Below are 13,065 nucleotides of genomic sequence, written 5' to 3'. Positions count from 1 at the left end.
CCTCCCACAGAACTGCTTCCTCTTGCCACCTTTATGCGAGATAATCCACCCCATTCTATCTCTCCCTATCTCCCTCTCTCAGTATGTTACTCTCTCATCCTTTAATTTCATTTTATTTCTTTTAGATATCTTCCCTTCATCTTCAACTCACCCTGTGTCTGCTCTCTCTCTTTTACATATATATATATAAACATATATATATATATATACACATACATACATATACACATAGATATATACATACATACACATTCACTTATATATATACATAAACATATATATATATATATATATATGCATATTCCCTTCAACTACCCTAATACTGAGGTCTCATGAATCATACTCATCATCTTTCCATGTAGGAATGTAAACAAAACAGTTCAACTTTAGTAAGTCCCTTGCAATTTCCGTTTCTTGATTACATTTTCATGCTTCTCTTGATTCTTGTGTTTGAAAGTCAAATTTTCTATTCAGTTCTGGTCTCTTCACTGAGAAAGCTTGAAAGTCCTCTATTTTATTGAAACTCCATATTTTGCCTTGGAACATGATACTCAGTTTTGCTGGGTAGGTGATTCTAGGTTTTAATCCTAGCTCCATTGACCTCCGGAATATCGCATTCCAAGCCCTTCGATCTCTTAATGTAGAAGCTGCCAGATCTTGGGTTATTCTGATTGGGTTTCCACAATACTCAAATTGTTTCTTTCTGGCTGCTTGCAGTATTTTCTCCTTGATCTGGGAGCTCTGGAATTTGGCAACAATATTCGTAGGAGATTTCTTTTTGGTATCTATTTGAGGAGGCGATCGATGGATTCTTTCAATTTCTATTTTGCCCTGTGGCTCTAGAATATCAGGGCAGTTCTCCTTGATAATTTCCTGAAAGATGGTATCTAGGCTCTTTTTTTGATCATGGCTTTCAGGTAGTCCAATAATTTTTAAATTATCTCTCCTGGATCTATTTTCCAGGTCAGTGGTTTTTCCAAGGAGATATTTCACATTGTCTTCCATTTTTTCATTCCTCTGGTTCTGTTTTATAATATCCTGATTTCTCATAAAGTCACTAGCTTCCACTTGCTCCAATCTAATTTTTAAAGTAGTATTTTCTTCAGTGGTCTTTTGGACCTCCTTTTCCATTTGGCTAATTCTGCCTTTCAAGGCATTCTTCTCCTCATTGGCTTTTTGGAGCTCTTTTGCCATTTGAGTTAGTCTGTTTTTTAAGGTGTTGTTTTCTTCAGTGTATTTTTCAGTATTATTTTGGGTCTCCTTTAGCAAGTCATTGACTTGTTTCTCATGGTTTTCTCGCATCCTTCTCATTTCTCTTCCCAATTTTTCCTCTACTTCTCTGACTTGCTTTTCCAAATCCTTTTTGAGTTCTTCTATGGCCTGGGGCCAGTTCATGTTTTTCTTGGAGGCTTTTGTTGTAGGCACTATGACTTTGTTGTCTTCTTTAGGCTGTATGTTTTGGTCTTCTTTGTCACCAAAGAAAGAATCCAAAGTCTGAGACTGAATCTGAGCGCGTTTTCGCTGCCTGGCCATATTCCCAGCCAACTAACTTGACCCTTGAGTTTTTCAGTGGGGAATGACTGCTTGTAGACTTAAGAGTTCTATGTTCTACGTTTGGGGGGGAGGTGCCAGCTCTGTCAGAGCCGCACTCCTCCTTCCCCAAGGACCCCCAGTCTAGACTGGGCTTAGATCTTCAGCAGGCTGTTGCACTCCTGCTCTGATCCGCCACTTAATTCCTCCCACCAGGTGGGCCTGGAGCCGGAAGCAGCAGCAGCTGTAGCTGCCCCACCTCTGCTGCCCCCAGGGCTGGAAGCCGAACCGCGAACTCCTTCCACTCCCGCAGCTTTTCCCACTAACCTTCTCCGCAGTCTTTGGTGTTTGTGGGTCGAGGGGTCTGGTAACTGCCGCAGCTCACATATTCAGGGCGCTAGGGCCCCCTCCGCCCGGCTTCTGGTCTGGATCATCCATGCCGCTCAGGCTGGGCTCTGCTCCACTCCATTCCCAGCTCCCAGCTCCCAGCTCCGTGTGGAATAGACCTCACCCAGAGACCATCCAGGCTGTCATGGGCTGGAGCCCTGCTTCCCTCTGCTGTTCTGTGGGTTCTGCCGTTCTAGAATTGGTTCAGAGCCATTTTTATAGGTTTTTGGAGGGACTCGGGTACGGAGCTCACTCTAGTCCGTGCTTACCAGCCGCCATCTTGGCTCCGCCCCCGTGCTATCCTCCCATGGCTGTTTTGAGGATCAAATAAGATAATATTCGTATAGCACCTGGCACAGTGCCAGAGTAGATGCTTAATAAATGCATGATTATTTCCTTCTTTACCCATGCAGACTCCTGTGTGAAGTAAATAAATAATCCTTCTTGTTTAGGGGGCCCTATACTTCTCACTTACTTGGCCTGATCTATCTGTGACTTTAATGTAGCCCCTGCAGTGAGAATAATAGAATCAGATCATTTTAGATTTGGAAGGGACCTTAGAAAACATCTTTCACAAGATTTTTTTCTTACATATTGGGAAACTAAAGAGCAGAGAAGTTAAGTGACTTGTGTAAGGTCACAATGCTAATTAATGGCAAAGCCAGGAGCATAACTCACATATCATTTGAAAAGACTGTTACCCTGTCTAATTTTCAGTTCATCTATTCAAAACAAATTATATTTCTCATTCCAGTTCTCTTTTTGTTCTCATTTTTTTGAAGAGTTCTTTGATATATGCTCAGAGTTCACGCTTCTTGTATTTATGCCTTTTTCATATGCTTTGACTTTCCATAGCTAATGATTCTTCACCATCTTATAGCAAAGCCCAGTACTGTGTTTCTAACCCCAGAATTTATAGCTTTGGTCATTTAAGAGCTGGTTCCTTTTATTCTTGACCCTTTAGTAGAAGTGCCTGGCTCTGTAAAGGGAATCATGGTAGACATTCCTGGAATTGCTAATAAGTCTGCCTACATATCTTTATATTTGTTTTTAGTTGCCCTATTCACCTCACAACATACACACACACATACACACACACACACACATACACTATCATCATCATCATTTTCACACTTCACTACTATTTTCACTCTTTTCTCCTTTAATCAAATATTGGTAGAATGTAGAATGTTAAAACCTGAAGGACCTTAAACTTTTTTTAGTTCAATATTATCTTTTTACCAAAAAGAATATTGAAATCCCGAGATGCCAGGTCTCTAAGGCTATACGATATTGGTTAGATACAAGATAAGAAACCAGACAACATAGTCACTGGGCCTGGAGTTAGGGTGACCCTGAGGTCAGATTTGACCTCAGACATTTAGTAGCTGTGTGGCCTGGACAAGTCATTTAATCTTCATTCATCTCAGTTTCCTCAACTGTAAAATGAGGAACCTAGGGTTGTTGGGTGGATCAGATTAGATAATATCTGTATGGCACCTGGCACAATTCACCACATGTAGTCAGTGTTTAATACATGTTCCATTCCCTTCCGTTCCTATGGTTTTTCCACTAGGTTGTACCACTGCTATTAACCAGTAACCACAATCACCACAGAAAGGACCTAAACTTTAGGTCTATTCTAAAGTATATACATCTGTATTTACCACACTATGCTACCCAACCTGGCCCATAGACTCTTTTAAGGAAATGAAACAATCTTATGAAACTACTCTCAAACCTTTTCTTTTTTAGTTTTGGCATATGAAACAAAAAATGAAAGTGTGCGATTTTTCATGTATTCAGTCGAATAAATCTTTATTAAGAATCTCTTTACGGATAAGCCATTGCGTTAGGTGCTAGAGATACAAAGATAGGTATGACACAAGAATAGCTGCCAAAGATCTGATAAACTAATTAAGGGAAGGACAAGTACATAAATAGCTATGATACAAGGTAGAATGAGATAAGTGCAAAGAAGAATTTTGGCAGAAGGGCTTTGATAAATTTGAAGGGAGGAGATCCAAGAGACTTCATAGAAGAGGTGACATCTAAGTCAAGCCTTGAGGGAAGGGGGAAATCGCAATAAATGGTAGAGATGGAAAAGAGTCTTTTCCAAATTTAGGAGATGGGATAGAATAGCATTTGATTGGGTTCAAAACTGTCTGGATTTGGTCTTAATAAAATCATTGCCATAGGGTAGTGAAGATTCAGGGCATCTAGATGGTACATTGGATAGAGCATCAGGCCTGAAGTTAGGAAGATCTGAGTTCAATTCTGGCCTCAGACACTTACTAGCTATGTGACCTTGTGTATTGGAAGTAAAGTGGGTTGTGGGACTTTTTGTTGTCTTTTGCTTTGCAGTGCTTCTCAGCACTAAGGCAATCAAGTGCCTTTGAATCTTGCCTTTGTTTCAATCAAGAGTCTTTGATGACCTGCTTAAGTTGGGGGAAGGCCTAGGTCACATGGGTTTGAGTCACATGGTTGTGATGCCCTCTGACCATGAAGAAGTGTATATATACTCTGAGGTTAGCATTTTGCTTGGGGGATCACTCATTGGAAGAGTGTTGGTGTGATTTGGCCAGACAAGACTCTAGGTAGCCATTAAGGAGCCCCTGGCTTTGCAAACTCAGATGTTGGTGCTTCTTTCTCTGGTACTATGTATGTATGTATTGCTATATACAGACAGTTAGAAGCTCTGTCTGCTGATTTGTATTATTGGCTCTATTTATATGATTTCTGCTTGTAATTTCCATTTGTTTTTTCTCTAAAGTTCAAAGTGATGAGTTTTTCCCTGAACTAAGTGAATGATGTATGTATGCTTAATTAAAGTGAGATCGTAAATCTCTTAAAATTGCTTTCCTTAGAAAAGCAGATCAAAGAACCTGGGCTAGCAGCCCTCCTATGTGCTGGTGTTATTGACCTTACACCTCCACGGCAGCAGCAAGCAACATTGTTGTTACACCTTGGGCAAATCACTTCACTCCTATATACCTCAGTTCCTCATCTGTAAAATGGGGACAAACTGGAGAAAGAAATGACAAAATACTCTAGTATCTTTACTGAGAAAATCCCATTAACAAGTCAGCCTATGGGGTCACAAGAAGTTGGACAGTACTCAACAATTGAACAACAAGTGAGAATCCAGTTAGTTAGCAAGATTGTGAAGTTCCAGACTATGAGTGGAGGAAGAAATGATAGGAGTTACCTACATTGGGAATGTTTTAGAAGGGCAAGGACCAATAAAGGGTCAAGGGGGCAAGTAATTCAGTCACTGTGGAGTGGGCATTATAGAAATAGTTTATAATGGAGCAAAAGGTGGATAGAGAGAAAAGTGGTGTCATGATAGTATGCTTAAACTTGGCGACTAGGGAGGAATCCACATTGGAGGTCAAGATGAGAGTTAAGAACTGGCATAGGAAAAGTGGTAAGATAGAAGATAACAGAGAGAGAAATGTCAAAGTTCAGCATCCTAGTGGTGGAACATTTTTGAATGAAAGGGAAATCTAAGGTATAGTATGTATTCCAATAGGTTTCTGAAATAGAGGTCATAGGAATTTGAGAGGTTGGGTTTTAGAAGGGCCAGAAGGACAGATATTGTCGTTTTGAATATGCCGGGGGAAGGAGTACTCAAGAACATTAATCCAAGTCTCAAAAACCAGCACCAAGCCATGGGCTGTAAAAAATGATGAATATGATGAAGCCAGAAAAGGCATGGAAAGATGTGTATGAGCTGCTACAAAGTTTTACCCTTTTTATTGTTGAGCATTAGAGGACGAGGTTATATCAACAGAGATGACACGAAAAGCAACAGCTAAGGGGAGAGTAGACACGGAGCATATTGTATGGCAACAGCCAAACTCCATTATCCTTCCTACCTGGGAACAAACCAGAGCAAGATCTGTATGTTCTCAATGAATGGGGTTAAAAAGGTCAAGAGTACTGTGAGAGAAAAAGAGAAAGCTGTAGAAGTATCTCAAATCCACAACCATGGAGATGGTTTGGCCACATCCATCCATCATTTCAAACAACTTGGGACCTGCTGAGATCCATCCTGTGATGAAACACAGGTAATATAACTGACTTAATAAAAGCCAAGCCAGTGGTAGTCATGAGCTGGTAGCAGAGACAGAACTACTTTACAACTATAACAATTATAACATAAATTGGGGACTGATGGGGGAAGGGAAATCTGTAGAACTTTGATGCTTCCAAAGTTGGTTTTATTCTCTCCTGCCTCTTTTCCTTCCCTACCACTCTGTCTCTTGGGTTCAGTGTCCATTGAAGAAAATTAGCTGTTCTCCCTGACCAAGAAGCAGAAGAATATTGGGCAGAGTAAAGTTTGGGGCAAAGGAGAAAGGTCAGGGGTGGTTGGAATGGCTGCTGGTAGGGTTGTTGAGTTGATTAGTTTTCATTAATTGGGGAATTGGAGGAGGAGGTGGAGAAAGAGGAATGCTACTAGTAAAAATAATATCTAGCATTTATATACACCATCCACTGTGTGCCAGGCATTGTGCTAAATGTTTTACAAATATTATCACATTTGATCCCCATGATAACCCTGGGAGGTGGGTGCTATTATTATTCTCTTTTAACAGATGGGGAAACTGAGGCAGAGGTTAAGTGACTTGCCCAGGGTCACACAAGCAGTAAATGTCTGAGACTGGATTTCAACTCAGTTCTTCTAATCTCCAAGGCTAGCACTCTATGCACCATGCACTTAGATGCCTAGAAAAATTTATTCCTTTCAATCCCTGAGAATATAAAGCAGTATTCCATCCATTTAAACCTTCTTGACACACTTGGCAGGTATCATGATGTTACAGCCAGGGGACTAAGCACCTGTCAGGAAATAAGTGATTGCGGGGTAATTGCCAGTCTTTCTCACCTACCATATAGTCATCTTTGAATACAAAACATTATAAACCTGAACCTACACAACTTTCTATGATTTATGTGGTGAGAAGAGCTTATATCCTCTTTTAACCTGGGGGTTCTGGAGTAAAGAGGGGAGTAGGACTGGTATTTTCAAACTGATTAAGCAGCTGTGTAATCATTTCATTGAAACCATTAGGACCCCACTTATGATCGATTTGAATACAATTCCCCCATACCCACACACCAAAGAGGTAACCCCAGATTTGGTTTTACTGTAGATGCAAAAATTCCATTGACCAATTACTGAATGATTCCTTCTAACATTGGGACCCTCTCATGCCTTCCTGGTATCGTGGGACTGGGGCCATACTAATGCTCTCTCTACATCCTGTTTTTAGAATCTCTGGACCTCGGACAGACCCACTAGAGTCAATGGTGGGAAATTCAAAGCTATTATCAAAAACCTCAAAGGCAAAATGATCACAACCTCGTGGCAAGAGGCATAAATGCTGATCCACATTCTAAAACAATTGTCTGCTCTGATTCTTGGGAAACATAGGGTCTGCTGGAGCCAGCTCATACTGTTTCTCAAGCAGCGATTATTAAATTTTCAGAGTGAGACTTTACACCTGAGAAACTGGCAAATCCTACAAATCAGGGCTTGATTTATTATTGTATTGTCTATTCCTAAAGAAAGTGATAGATGTTTAAAGTGCCCATTAAACTTAAAAGTATGTTGTGCACTTTTCTCCATACCCTCCCCCCACCCTGAGAGCCAGTTATTGAATATTTACTGGCACAACTCTTCTTGGGAGCCATAGAAAAGTTGGAACTATTTGCAGGATTTCTGGTCTCTTCACAAAACTCATCAATAAAATCACTCCATTTAGGCACATATAATACAAGAGCAGGGCAAGAGGAATTTCATCTGAATGGCAACATTTCTTTCCCTTCTCCCTCACCTTATCCTCTTCCTTATTCCCCCAACTATTGCCCATATCCTCTCCTAAGTCTGCCATGCCACAGAGAAACCTTTGTCATGATACCAAACATGCTTAGGGCTTTTCTTGTGTTCTCTTGATGCTGCATGGACACCATTGGAATGGAGAAGCCTTACTTTGGTTATTACTCCTGGCTAAGTGACTGCCTTGTCTATTTTTCTTACATTTCTCTGATGACATCCTTTTTCTTTCTTCTATATAATTTTTTCTGCTCACATTTACTGTGTACCACTCCAATGATCTTTGGGTGATGCTCAGACTCATTTCTTTGAAAAATTATTAATCTTTGACCCGCATCTACGTAATGCCACCAAAAGAACATTTATGAAAAAGTAGGGCTTTGTTTCAGAGAGTAGAAGGAGTCATTAAGAGGGTGATACATTTACTTTTCCAACCATAAGTCCTGATGGGCCACTTCCCTGGTTGTCTACATAATATGAGCTGGACCTAGGAACATCAAATATGACCAAAAAAAGAGAATGTTTTAATAGAGAGGAAATGACTCATTACTGATGTGGGAGTCATTCCTGAATCAGCTGTCTGAGTGTAGATGGAACACCAACTTTGCTACAGCAAAGATCAAAAGTAAAGAAACTAGAACTCACAAAGATGAGAAAAGGATATGGCATGAAATTAAAACAACTTTGACCTGATCTATATAAAACTATATGTTAAATTCGTAACTTTATATGAATTAATGTCTTTGAACTTAATTTAAATTTAATTTAATCTTTTATGTCCCTCACATACAAAACCAAAACAATGCAAAATATTAAATTTTATTTCCTTTGAGGTTTTTTTTTGTTTTGGGGGGGTGTTTTTGGCAGATTAGTGATCTTTTATAACAAAGAGATTCCTTGTTCTAGTCTAAACCATTTAGAAAAAATTGGGGGGGTATTCCTGAATATATCCAGGGTTAAATATTTTACAACATCTCACAATACACAATACATTCTAAAGTTTCATCACCTTCATGGACACAAAGTTTCTCCTTGGGGGCAGCTAGGATCCTGGAGTCAGAAAGGCTCATCTTACTGAATTCAAATTGGGTCTCCGACACTTCCTAGCTGGGTGATCCTGGGCAAGTCACTTAACCCTGTTTGCCTCAGTTTCCTCATCTGTAAAATGAGCTGGAGAAGGAAATGGCAAAATCACTCCAGTATCCTTGCCAAGAATACCCAGATGGAGTCATAAAGAAGCAGACAGTATTGAACAACATCAACATTTGATTAGTCTCATAGTCAAAAAGTTTCTCCTTGGTACTCCTTGTTTGTTCTGCTTTAATTTAAACCCAATGTAGACTTAAATATTTATTTTAATGAAATGAATGTCCTTTTGTTTAATTTTTTTTGCATGTGTGTGTATGTGTGTGTGTGTGTGTGTGTGTGTGTAACAAAAGTGGTTAGCATCTTCCTTGTGAAGCTCTATAATTTTCATATTTTTTTCCTATTTTGAACAATTCCTTTAACATTTCTTTATGAATTTTCCATCCCTTTGGTTCTTTAACCTCTAGTTTTTCAAATTGGATCACTGCTTTTCTTCATGATGGTCAAAATTAAAAAGAAATGCTTCCAACATATCTGTACTTTCCTTTCTACATTGTGGTAAAAATAAGTGCTATAGGAATTATGGGAAGGGAGAGATTGAAAGAAAAGAAATTTACAAGTGGAATGGACCATGGTGATCAGGTAGTCCAACTACTTTGCTTTATAGATGAGGAAACTGATACATGGAGAGTTTAAGTGGCTTATCCAAGGTATGCTAGCTGCTCTATAGGCCAGTAGAAAAGAGAACAATTAAACCTAAGTTCCCTGACTCCAAATCAAGTGTTCTTTCAACTGTGCCACAGTCTTTGCTCTGTCCTGATCAATGATGTTGGCTTTTCAGTTTCACAATGTCTGACTATACATGTATGTGTGTGTGTATGTATGTTATACATATACATATATATGTATATATATTTGTGTTATTGCATGCATACATGCACGAATGTACACATATGCATATATGCGAGCGTGTTGACGTACCTACATGTATGTTCATGTGTGCTTATGTATTCTTTAGTGAACCATGGCCCTTACATATCTTTTCGAATCTATCCAGTCTATCTCTGTTTTGTATTTGTGCTGTTGGGGGTGGGGGGTTATACCTAAAATGAATATTTTCCCATCCAATAATATTTCTGTTTAATGTGACTATTTCCCAGGTAATTGAAATAATTTTCATTTTTATGTCTTCCAGCATATTATTGATTCTCCCTCATTTACCATAGTATTGGCAAAATTGATGAGCCAATTCTGTGTTTTATTTTCCCAGCCATCAATGAATATTATGGTTTGAATTAGGTAGCCACCAAGATCCCTTCCAGCTCTCAGATTTTGTGATACTAAATAGAGCATGCCTGAGGAACAATAAAAGTTCTTGGACACAAGAGCATCCATAGATAATTATAAAGGGAACAGCAAAATATAATACTCTCTGTGACCTCGTAGGGCTCATAATTTTGGTGAGAAAAGAAATATACACATTAAAAGATATTGGAAAATAGAAATCAAGAGTCCAAAGAATGCCTGCTATAGAAATAAGAAGGAACTCCCTCCCGGTCAGAGCAAAGAGGGAAAGTATGATTTTTCCCACATCTTAAAGAATCCCTACATTGCAGGGTTTGTAATCTCCTAAGTTTGACCTCCCAGGGTTCAATGGATGTAGATTAAAAAAAACCTATTTTTTATTTCAATGTAATTGGATTATTTTGTAGTCTTTTGCATTTTATTTTATGTATTTAAAAGCATTATTCTGAGAAGGGGTCTACAGACTTCACCAGATTGTCAAAAGGGGTCCAAACAAAAAAAGTTTAAGAATTGTTGCCCTAGAACTCTACTTGATAAAAATCTTTCAATGTGGCTAGCAAGCACCAATAACTCTTTTAGAAACACTTTCATGGCTGCTGTCAGCGTATTACGTCCAAGACTATGTTCTCTTGCTTTGTTGCTAAAGATTTCCCTTGATGGTGAATCAGAAGTCTTAAAATCAACTTGGATTACATTTTTCTTACTTAAGTCACTATAGATTACATGTAGCACTTTTATTTTGTTTGCTAGATTGTAAATGTGTTACAGAAAGAAATGAAATTGTTGCAGAAATAATTTTGCTTCGCAAAAACATGCTATTTCCTACTATCTTTGGTACTTCTAAATATCTAATTGATCGATGGTTTTTCCAGTATCTTTCTTGGTAAGAGTTGACTGTAAATGAACCATTTAATCAATTAATAGTTCCTACTCCAATAAAGCTCATATTTACTTCTAGAAAGACTTTTTGGCAACAAAAAGAATATAGGGAAAGACATATCTCTGTAACAGAGTTGTTATTGCATTCATTTCACTGAAATATGCCTATAGATGGTATTTGAAATTAAAAATATTTTCTTCTTAAGGATTAAAAGTAGGTAAGTTAAATGGCACTTGGAATTTTGCTCTGTTTTCATTTGTGTGCCGTATTTGGATTGAAGGAATATTTTCAGAGAGTATCAGATTCTCTGCCTCCATCATTAACTAGTTATGTTAACTTGAAGCAGATCAATAAATACACAGATCATAATACCTAATGAACTTAGTAAGGAAAATGACTAAAGTCTTCAGACATCTTTGTCATAACACTAAAGTTTCCCAGTAAGAAGGGATAAAGTCTTGGTTAGCCATGGATATATACACAAATTATAATTACTTCTGTCAGTTTCTTATACCCTGTTGTGTAACATTAGGAATGATGCCTTTACTTCTCCTTTGATCTCTTCTGGATATCCCTATGTATCCAGGCACCATTTGCTTTTTAATTTGCAGTCCCTATTCTAGCTTTTGGGACTTTTGGAAAAATCAGCTGTCTCACTTAAGAATTCACATAAGTGATAACATAGTTCTACCTTGGGAAATACTTGAGGGCCCAAAAATCAGTATTCCCTTGAAATAGCACAGTTCTGCAAAAGATGGTTAAATAGATGCTTGTGATAGATACAGGTTCTGTTGTTCCAAATCCTTCCTAGCCTTGTTTTTAGTACCACCTCTTCTATTAAAAAAAATTCCTCAGTTCAGTGGGTGAAGCACAGGCCTGGGATTCAGACACTGAGAGTTAGAATGCCTGATTTCTACTTAGTTATCTTAATAAAAAAAATTTTCAAAGTCCTCGGGATGTTACCCCAGCAAACTTCAGTTTGCTGACATTTGTAAAATACCAATAATCATACTAAACCACCCTAGTCACTGTATATAATAAATATTCAAAAAATGAAGCTATTAAAAGTGATGGAAAGTACTTTACAAATATAAACTGTTCTATAAACACCATTTCCCAGTTGTCTATAATCCATTTGTATATTATTTGATCTGGCATAATTTGCTATTTCAGATAACTTTGAGTCATCATAAATTTGGATATCATCCTTACCTGCTGGCTTTTAAATTCCACCAATTCTTATTTATTGAAATCCAATATTCATCCCAAAGGGTACTGAATTAAAGTTAAATGTGGACACTAGACAGGAAATTTCATTGTATCAGTAATTTCTGCCTCATTGGTATTAGATTCAGGAGATCTCATGTGATTAAATTACATTCTAGGGGGATTCTGTTGTTTCCCTACACATGAAACCTAAGAAATAACTTATTTAGGCGCATCTTTCACTGAACAGATATCTAATTAGCTAGTATCCCCCGCCCTCAGCATCTTGTCCTTTGGTATTTATCTGAAAATATGTCTCTCATATTATTTGCAAAGTGGAGGACCAGTCTACTGGAACTTCAACTACCTAACAAGTTGACAAATTGAGCTCAATGAATGTGGATCAAAATGACTGAGAAGATTTTGCTTCAAAGCAGTAGCCGTGAAGAGGAACCTGACATTTGATTATGGATACATGTGTAGAGGATATATATGATCTCAATTGCCTAACAATAAAGCCAAGAAATTCATGCTTCCTGTTTTCCTATGATAACAATAAATAATTTTTAAAGCCAGTTTAACTAAACTAATGAAATAGAATATGTTACCATTGAAAGAGTACTAGAGGAGCCATTAAGTCTATTCAAAATATTGTCTGATCATTGGATCAAAGGATCATAGATTTTAAAATGGAAGGGGTCATCTATATTGTACCAATTCAGACATGGTGTGATTTACCTTTTAGAGTATCCTTGCTGTGTTGAAGAAGGATTTTGAATTATATATTTTGCCCTTTGTAATAGAATATGTTAGTCTATGTTTCCCATATCTA

General features: G+C 38.0%; 1 pseudogene; it reads right to left on the bottom strand.

Moving 5' to 3' along the window:
- Positions 1-6,321: 6,321 nt before the first annotated feature.
- Positions 6,322-7,352, bottom strand: LOC118851097 (annotated as a pseudogene).
- Between the last annotated feature and the right edge of the window lie 5,713 nt (positions 7,353-13,065).

This window comes from Trichosurus vulpecula, chromosome 5 (assembly GCF_011100635.1).
Source record: "Trichosurus vulpecula isolate mTriVul1 chromosome 5, mTriVul1.pri, whole genome shotgun sequence".
Classification (NCBI taxonomy): domain Eukaryota; kingdom Metazoa; phylum Chordata; class Mammalia; order Diprotodontia; family Phalangeridae; genus Trichosurus; species Trichosurus vulpecula.
The sequence above is the reverse complement of the archived record's forward strand: the minus strand, read 5'-3'. Positions and strand labels throughout refer to the sequence as shown.